Source organism: Acartia tonsa, chromosome 4, assembly GCF_053477335.1.
Source record: "Acartia tonsa isolate MP-2025a chromosome 4, ASM5347733v1, whole genome shotgun sequence".
Lineage (NCBI taxonomy): Eukaryota > Metazoa > Arthropoda > Copepoda > Calanoida > Acartiidae > Acartia > Acartia tonsa.
Window position 1 is genome coordinate 4,840,971 of NC_137263.1, and position 9,946 is coordinate 4,850,916.

At 31.7% G+C, this 9,946-nt stretch overlaps 1 non-coding gene across 1 annotated transcript; it reads left to right on the forward strand.

The window, feature by feature from the left end:
* The first annotated feature begins 1,619 nt into the window (after positions 1 to 1,619).
* On the forward strand, positions 1,620 to 1,814 carry LOC145318438 (small nucleolar RNA U3). The gene has a single exon (XR_013879332.1). It is a non-coding gene; the product is annotated as a small nucleolar RNA U3 (small nucleolar RNA).
* Positions 1,815 to 9,946: the final 8,132 nt, after the last annotated feature.

A 9,946-nucleotide genomic window follows, 5' to 3' on the forward strand; every position in this document is an offset into this window, starting at 1 on the left:
AAGAAACAGTAAGGTTCCTAAGCATAGACATTCAGGAATCCAAGGGGATAAGGCAATGGCTGATAAATTGATGTAATCCCAATTGTTCAAAGTTACACCTCTGTAGATTACAATAAGCGGTTGAAAAGTTTGGACACTGATAAATAAAACAACCAATCAAATTCAACAAAGGGTTACCAACGAATTTGAAAACGTTATTACAAGGCTTTGGGGACTAGTGTAATAAACAGCCCAATGTCCCCTTATTCCCTGATATAAATGTGTACAAAGACAGAATATTAAACATGTATGTATATCTTAATTTAACTTTAAAAATGTGGATAATAAAAAAGCCAGTTTCTTAATGATGGTACAGTTACAAGTGGATGGAACAATTATAAGATACTAGCGGTTTCGCTAATAGCCTCTAGGGGCTTTGCCCCAAGAGGCTATTTAAAAACTATATTTTAAGTAAACTACAAAAAAATAGAGGATTATTTTGTTTTTTTTTCTTGGGGGGTTGGGGGTTTCAAATCCCCCAAGAAAATAGCTTAAAACCAACACAGGACCAGTAGATATATTCCCTAGATTTTCAGTGATAACCGAGATCTTGAGGGACAGACGGACGAAAAGACAGACAGACGGACGGACACACAGACATCATTCTACTTTGTATTATAGATAGAATTAAATAAAGAAAACTAATTAAATAAGTTTATACTAATAGCTTTTAATACTCAACTTGTATATAACATTAATTAAATTATTTAAGGCAAAATAATTATCAAATTAAGAACATGGGTATGGTACCTTTTGTGGCAACGCATTTCTTCGCATTTTCACAGTAGCTTTTCTCATATTTCTAGCCCCTGCTGGGGCTCTAACCCTGCGGGGCAATCATCTAACACAATATAACCCAACCTAACCTAAAATAACCTATCAAAAGCCATTTAAAAAATACGACGAATCGCCCCTTAAGAGGCTTTGCAACGAAAGGGACTATACCCAAAAACATAATTAGAGCTCTTAATTCAATCTTCTTTTGGATTACCGACAGACCAAGTGCCTTACATACAGGCACCTATAATCTTTAAAAACAAGAAAGGTTGATAGTATCTTTGCTAATAGTTTTATTTAAAAATTTTTAAAGTAAAGCTTTTCTATATAAAGGGTAGTTCCGTCCGTAACGGTTAGCTTTTTTCGTTGCTTTATACATATTAGAATTGTCCCATCAATTTTAAACTTAGCATGATGATTGATATAACAATAGGTACGATTTAGCTGCTTCGCCCTATGAAGTAATGGGAAGTCAACCCTCCTAAATAGAAATATTCAAAAAAGTTATTCTTTTTTTAATTACTCACACATAACCTGCCAAGGAGCAGACGCAGAGTTTCTCTACAAACACGTGTGTTATGTACTCGATAATTTGACCAATAGGTGTCTCATTTTTTTTAATAGAAGACCTCCAACCGGAGGTTACATCAACAAAGTGTGTTACCAGCTATTTAAAAAAGTATAAAGATAGCATTTCTGAGGCGACACAGCAACTGAATCAAGCTGTGTGTGGAGGTCTACAGCTGGTCAGCAACCTATCTATAGTCTTTTCAAGATATGTCCCAAAAAGGTCAATCTGTGTTAACATTATCCTCCACAGAATCATTTCTGTTTCTATTCGAAACTCAAAGACAACTTAGCCATGACGATGAGTCGAATGTCATGTCCTGAGCGTGAGAAGGCGATGATGGTTTACTCCATCAAAATATCGATGATCGCTTGGAAGTCGGAAGTCACTCTGTGATCTCCTAGATGAACCATGACATCGGCTGAGTGGTACAATTTATATCTCTGATGTGTGCTAGTCATACGCTAAACAATTTCAAAAACTGTTAGCATTACAAGCTCTTATCTACACTTTGTAGAAAAATAGTGGCTTCGCTCCTAGCCTCTAGGGGCTAGGAAAGCGTAGCAACTCTACAATCGTTAACAGAAATAAAGTTTTATACGATATAATTATCCTATTAATAGGATTTTTAGAATAATGATTACTAGGGCAACAAAGTACAATAATGTAAGCGAGTCATCTCTATAATAAAATTTCCATTTACAATATCCTGTATTTATGTTTTAACTTTAGAATTAATGTTCTGCTTATTAAGCTCTTACATTCTACATGAGATATTGTTCATTGGTCCTTGCTTATGATTTTAGAGCTTTGCCCTTATGGATGTTGTCATCCTTGTTTATAGTGCTTTTTTAGCTCAATTACAAAGAATGCCTCCTATACCATTCAGAAGACGATGAAAGTCACTCAAAAAATCTGACGTCATAAAAATGAGGAATGGTGAGAGGGAATGAAAACCCCTGAAAAAGATATGGATAATGCCTCATTTTTATGACGTCACATGCTGATTTTTTGAGGGACTTTCTTTTTCCTATACAATTCATTTCCATGAAAATTGTTACTTTCTCTGTCATTAAGTTTATAGCTGCCAATATTTCATTGTTAAAAGCTCCACATTTCCTCAATAAACTCATACAATTGTAGCACATTTTAAGAAAGATTTTTGAAGTAATCTTAATTCTAAGTTTTATTAGTAATGTCAAAGCTAATATTTTCCAAAAGTAAATTATTTAAAGTTTTTGTTTTGTTTTATCAAGTAAAGGGTGTTTATTTTTAAAAAGTTTTACTTTTTTTCTAATTTGTAATAAAAAATGCACTCTCCATGGAAAGAAACATTTTTCATAAGGGCTAGGTCTCAAGCTGTAGTACATTGGAGAGGTGAATAGATTCAAATTTCAATATTGTTTTCTCATCGTCATTGCTTGAGCATAAATTAGATTATTTTTTGTTAGTTTTGACCATAATTGTAGGGTTTATATTGACAAAAGTGAAGACATTGTTTTTTTAAATCCCCCCCTTAAATTTCATTCATAACTAACTAACAAATTGCAATAATTGATGAATAGCTTTTCTAAAAAAAAGAATAATTTTGCAAGTTAGTATGTTTTATTGGCGTTGCAATCTTACGTTCATGGGGATAATTAGGGAGGGTAGGAACATTGGGCTGTTTATTACACTAGTCCCCAAAGTTTCATGATAACATTTTTTTTATTCGTTGGCTTAACAATTTTTGGAACTTTTATTGAACTTTAATTTGTTGGTTCATTAAGTTGAGTGACCAAATGTTTCAACTACTAATTGTAATCTACGGAAGGGGTAATTTGGTGTATATTCATCGGAGATCCCTAAATATACTCGCTTTTTAGGGGCACCTATCTATTATACAGTCTCACTTAGCCAAGATCTAGAAGAACCCTCTCTCTCACCTTCGAAGTGCCCTCTACCAGATCTCACCTCAGCGCTAGCATACTTGAGATTGATGCTTACCAAGCTAATATATTATAGTCAGATACCATAGTGAGAGGTGAGTCAAGACTTGAAGTTGATATCTCAATCCTAGCTCCCATGGCGGACAAATAGCCGAATAATCTTCAATTAACCTATCTGAACATCCCTGAGTGATCATACATCTTTACATTAATTTTACTATTTATCTTTCTATTTTCAGCTTGACAAATGAATCCATGAGCAAAAGGTTTTTTTCTCCAAAAAATAAAATTTAAACCATTAACCATTTTAGTCATTGTAAAATATTGATTTTTTACACAGAAAAAAAAACTAAATTCGTGATAAATTTTTCTTTTCATGGACAAAATTTGGGTATAAATTTGATAAAGTCGTGCTGTTGAGATGTACAAATTACCAAAGTTCTGTAGCCGCAACCGCATACACCCCCGCAGCTGTTATTAGCCGCCCTTGTTTTTAACTTTGCAATCCGCAGTTCGAGTTTGTAGACAATCCACAGGTGCAAGTCTTGAAATATGTAGCTGCAAACCAGCATCGCTTTATTTGAACAAACCTTTCTATTCAAATATTTTCGTTTCGACAATGCATTTTGAGTTCAAATTCGCACTCTCTTCACTTTTAAAAAATGATCTGAAGCCTATTTCAGCCGCCATAAAATTGACGGCTGTCGAGTCATAAAAAATTAATCATTAGGATTTTAATCATCTTAAACCGTTGAAAAATGAAAGAATTGATCTTGTTGAAAACGTCAAATTTAAGCCAAACGATTTTTAACATCTTTAAATTCTTTTCTTCAGCAATAAACAGAAAAAAGGTGAATTTGTAAATTTTTTCTAATCGTAGAGTTATAAAATTATGACTTACATACAAAAAAGAATATGATAATGGATTTATTATTACTTGGATCTTACAACAGATTATCATGTACTCTAATAAAGTGTAACTTGTAGCTGGCTGAAATAGCGATTCCTCCATCCAAAAAGAACTGACCTTATTAGCAACCAAAATTGACGACTATTTTCCCCTTCATAATATCCATGTATATTCTATATCCATTGATGAAATACAATTTATTTAAAACATTTTTTACACCCTTTGTTAGATTTCCAAAATTTAAGTTTTTTTTTATTGTGCGGAAGTGAGCATAATTTGCAGAAAAGGGCCATTTCCTTCTCGCGGACACCTAGGCAAGGCAAGGGATGGGAAATGGATAAAATAACAAAAAAATTGGAGTAAGATTTATAAAATGATTTTATAGAGGAAATGTGCTGTTAATCACTTTCATTCAACACATAAAAACATGGATGACAACATTCATAAAAACGAAGCTCTGAAACGGTAGGACAAACGAACATTTAAATTTGTGTCAGAACTAAATAATCAGATTATAAATGTATAAAAGTCGAAACAAAATTGTAAATGAATTTGTTGAAAAACTGTTAAATAGAGGGTAATGTTTAATTTATTACATACAAATTTGTTGTTAAAAAAAGCATATTCTAAACGAACTTTCTGGTAACGGTTATAGAGTTGCTACGTTTTCTAAATCGTACCTAACTGGTATAGAAATCAATATGACAATTCTAACATGCCTAAGTTAACAAAAAACAATCCGTTCCGAACGTATGAGTGGGCGACAAACCCTAATTATAGAAAAACTTCGCTTTTAAAATCCCATGCATTGAAGTACAATGGAAAGGTGAAAACAGTATTTTATTTCTGAGAATTTTGTCCTAATGTGATATTCAGCATTTCCGTGTATATGAAATCTAAAAACATTGTTTTATTCAACAATTAAAAGTAACCAACACAATTTGATAATAAAAAATAGATCTTTCTAAAAAAAATGGATTAAGCTTAAATTAAGAAAATTTTTAAAAAGGCTGTTAGTAGATTTCTGTAAAAATTATGTAGTTCGGATGGTGGTCGTAAAAAACTTAACAATACACAGGCTTAAATTTTTTTAAAAAATCTTAAAACCATCATGTGACCTATGTGAAGCATTCCAAAATTAAGCAATTAAAGAGATATTAAAGGACAAACAATAATAAGGTTTTTTTTTGTTTGTAGCTTAAGAGTTTGATTACTTTTGAACCGATGGAGTTCTCCCTTTTATATAAGCTTCACATAGGTCATGGGATTGTTTTAAAATTTAGGTACCAGGATCCTCATCTCTACCTATTGAATTACAGAGGCCCTAGATGATAGGAGAGCAGCCGATAGTTATATAAATTATAGTGTTCTGGCATGCACCTATCCTTCGTGCACGCACCTTTATATTGTGTACGCGCGCCACAAGTCATTAGATAGTAAAGTGCTTATTAACATTAATATTGGAATGTTGATAGCTGATAAATCATATGCTTTTCATAATAATGTCTAACTATATACCTATGGACTAGATTGGAATCATATAAGTAGGAGCGCGGCTAACTCAAAACCAATCTGTTATAACCCTTACAGAAACAATCGTAGTTTATTCTATGTTCAGTATACATATTTTTTTTTATATATTTCATCCAATTGAATTCTAAGTTAAAATAAAAACTTGTAGTTAAATTATAAATTTTAAGTTATTTTTCTAAAAACACACATTTAATGAATCTAGAGCTTTCAATAAAAAGAGCATTAAAAAGATAAATTTATATATAAACGCTATAAAAAATGTTCCAAATATCTGTAGGACATAATTGATAAGACATATAAACCAAAGTATATCGTTTACCACATTGTGAGTTCTGATATCAAATTCTTTACCAGGAAACTATAAAACCACAAACACCGCTTTATTTCTGGCCTCGGGGCGCGATAAGATCGACAATTATGTCTTAAATGTTAAAATTTTCATTTTATGAGTTTCTGAGCGCGTCAATAAAATGAAATTCTTTTTATCAGCCATGTGCTACATACATAACATGGAAAAGGATAAAACTAGGGTTGTCAAGATTAATCTTTTGTAAATTATTCATATTATTTAATTTTAAACAAACCAAAATATTTTGTAAAGCAAAAATACAAAATAATAATTTTTTTGATTGATTATTATAATTAATGATTTTTGACGGTCCGGTCGTTAAGTTGAAAGATCAAATAATCGGTCTGTTAGTCGGACAGACCGAAAAAATTATTAACGTATAAAAACACAAAATTTAAGGTAAGTTGCATACGTAAAGATAAACTAAAGAGTAAAAGCAAATTGTAAAACAGTTTCACTGAATAAATATTCGTCACTTGCTTACAGCCAGCTATCCAAATAGAAAGACCTAAAATATTGAAGTTAAGGACTGATGTTGGTGGAATTTGGGTCAAGAATTTGAATTTGATTAGATTTATATCTGCACTACAGTTTTTCCACAATCATTTTGACCATCGCAAGGATTTGAAAGGGTTATAAATTGGTTTCTTTGTCTTGTATTGTAGAACAGAATAGTCATAGAAATTTTTTTAACAAGGATGACAGCATCTAGATATAGCAAGTTTTTATTCACACAGAATTTTCCATTAATGTGTCCCATTGCATAACCGACAGACTTACACGGACCAAGTGAGGTATGCTAAAGATGGTCAGTTTATTTGTATGGAAATTTGGAAACAAAACAGTCAGTCGTTTACCTAAAATAGCATTTGAGAAAATCAAGTTTCTCCATGAACGTAATATTGATTTGTTGCTATATACATGATTTTGTCATGAAACCGTATACAGGCACAACATAAGAAGAAAAGTCTCAATTAAATTTTAATATTTATGTATTGTATCATATTATAAACATCTTTCCGCGGATATAAAAATGTAAAATTTTAATTTTAAAACTATTTTTTTTAGCTCCGAGATGTCGAAAGCAAAGACTTGTACATTTTATAATTCGTAGAAAATTGGATATAATACGATGCTATACATATTTACATAATTATTCAGTATGGCTGAGAACCGGTTCCAATCCACTGGAAATTAATCTGTTTCGATTCGAAGCGATACTGGAAAATGATTTCTAAACGATGATTTTAATCATATTTTAACAGGATGATAGCGTTTTTAAAAAGTTTCAGTACTTCAGTTGACAAAAAAAGATTCTGTCTTACTGTTTAAAAAAATGTGATGAAATCAGTGGTTTTTATTTTCATTTCTAAAAAGAGGCAGAAATTTTTAATTTACTAATGAAATATAAAAGCAACACGGACTATTCTATCCAAAACAAGTGCAATATATTTTTTGTTTGATCTCTGTGATTTGTGTATACCTAATTAAGCAATCAAATAAAAAATTACAGGAGATTGAAAGTGACCTTAAGACGAACAGAACAAACTTTGCGTGTTTCTGATTTGATATTGTAGAATAATTAGTTTGTAATTATAAAGATTATATTGCAATCCAATCTTCGCGCATTTGTTACGCTCAAAATATTAGTTGATAAGCTTACTTAATAACAACTAGGATCAGTCTGTACGTCCGTTAGGCCGTTTGACCGAGGAATTTGCGCAATTTTTCACGAACTTTTTGGTTTATAAAATATAACAACGCATAAATGTGAAGTACCTTATTGACTATACCTGCTAAAAGTCTTAAATAATGCAACGGAACGAATGGAAATAAAAGTTCTTGTTTATTATGATCAGTGGCGTGTTATGATATTTAGCAATTTTTTGTGGGATGATTAATACCAGCGAATGAGTATTTTTTCGTCAGGGAGGTTTGCAAAACAATATTTCGAACTGCTAATTAAAAGTTCTCAACTGATGTTTTTTTTTATAAAGATATTGACTTGCAGTCGCGTGGATTCTGTCGACAAATAATTTCAATGGTCTTTGTCGTCTTCTATATGGCATACAGTCATGGATCTTCAGGGAAAGGCCATTGGATGATAAATCACAGTACATCCCAAACGATGATGATAAACAGAATAACCCATTATTACCCAATAAATCAAAAAATTTAGACGCTGCTAGTTTAAATCAAGATAGCTTCTCATAGGTCCTGAAAAGGTTTATAACTATTTTGGGGAAGAGTAACAACACCCTTCCAAGATAAATCGCCATTAGAAAAAATTCCCCCCCCCCCACAAAAAATTACAATTTTTTAACTAAAATTAACCCCCCCCCCCCAATTTTTTTCTTCTTTTAAAATCTAAATAAGAAATTTGAGTATCAAATTCAACTCCCCCCTCCTCAAGGGTATCGTAGGGGGCGTAGCCGCTAGTACCATTTAATTGACTAGAATTAGATAAAGGCAGCTATAACTGACTTATGATCAACATAACGTAATTCTTCAGACAATATAACAACAGTCTACACTACACTTTGTCTAACAACAGCACAAAGTCTAAATAATCTATAACACTACCAAACCCATAATAAAAAGACTAAATAATTTCCCCCAAAAGAATTATTGTAATTTGTATAGGTGAAATGAATTGGGCTTTGTAAATTCATTGTTCATGACATCTATTTAAATAAAACTATTTTAAATGGGCAAAACCACAATACAATATTAACACAGGGATCTAATGGGATAAGACAATGACCGAAAAATTCACTCACATACCCAATGATGATACACAACTTAATGAACAAACCAATCAAAATTTAATGAAAAGTTTCTAAAGTTTTTAAGCAAACGAATAAGAAAACGTTATAATAAAACTTTGGGGACCAGTGCAACAAACAGCCCAATGTTCCCTCCCTCCCTGATATTAAAAGTGAAATTAGAGCTAGGACAATTATATCAACAATAAGCGCATTAATAACAACTTGACAATGCTTTAGATTGTAAAGTTCAGAAAATAAAATAGCTTATGTTTAAATTGTTTTGGCAGTTCTCTAATTCCTTATATTTGTAGCTAATAACATGAGACGTCATAAAAATAAGGGAGATGAGAGGAGAAGTAGAAAAGAACACCCCCCCCCCCCAAAAAAAAAAATTGATAATCCCTCATTTTTATGACGTCACATGGCTGATTTTTGAGACACTTTGTAAAGTTACAAGAATCCGTAACTTTAAATATTGAGTGATGCCAATAAACAATGTGAATATAAACAAATTTCCTTTGGGACAGGTTGTAAGACGCACGGACAGACTGTATTTATAGAGTAGCTTCTCTGCTAAAAATACCATAAGGGAATATTTTAGTGTGTGAGAAATATTTAAATCTAATTGCCAACCAATATCAAGGTGATCTACACCGTTGGGTCACTAAACAAGCGCAATCAAAGATTAGTTATAAAAAGGTACTATTTGAAATTACAAGTACGCAATCCTCTATTTTTATGTGTAAATTTACTATTTTTCCTTGAATTTAGAATAATAGAACTTTTACCATAGAGTGATCATTTTAAGCTCTTTTTCTTCATGTCCAACAATAGAAAGATTTTAAAGCTACTTAATAAGTACTTTAATTGTAAAAATGACTTTAAAGCATTTAAAAAAGCTTCGCTTAAAGTCTTTAGGCTTGTTGTTTAAACTCATTAAAAAATATTTCAATTTAAGAAAACCTGACTACTCAAAACGTTTTTTTTTTCTCCCCCAGGGAGTACGGGGATATTGGACAGTAAATTTTTACGATTCCTAACGTTTTATAAATAAGTTCTATATTTTGCCTTTTT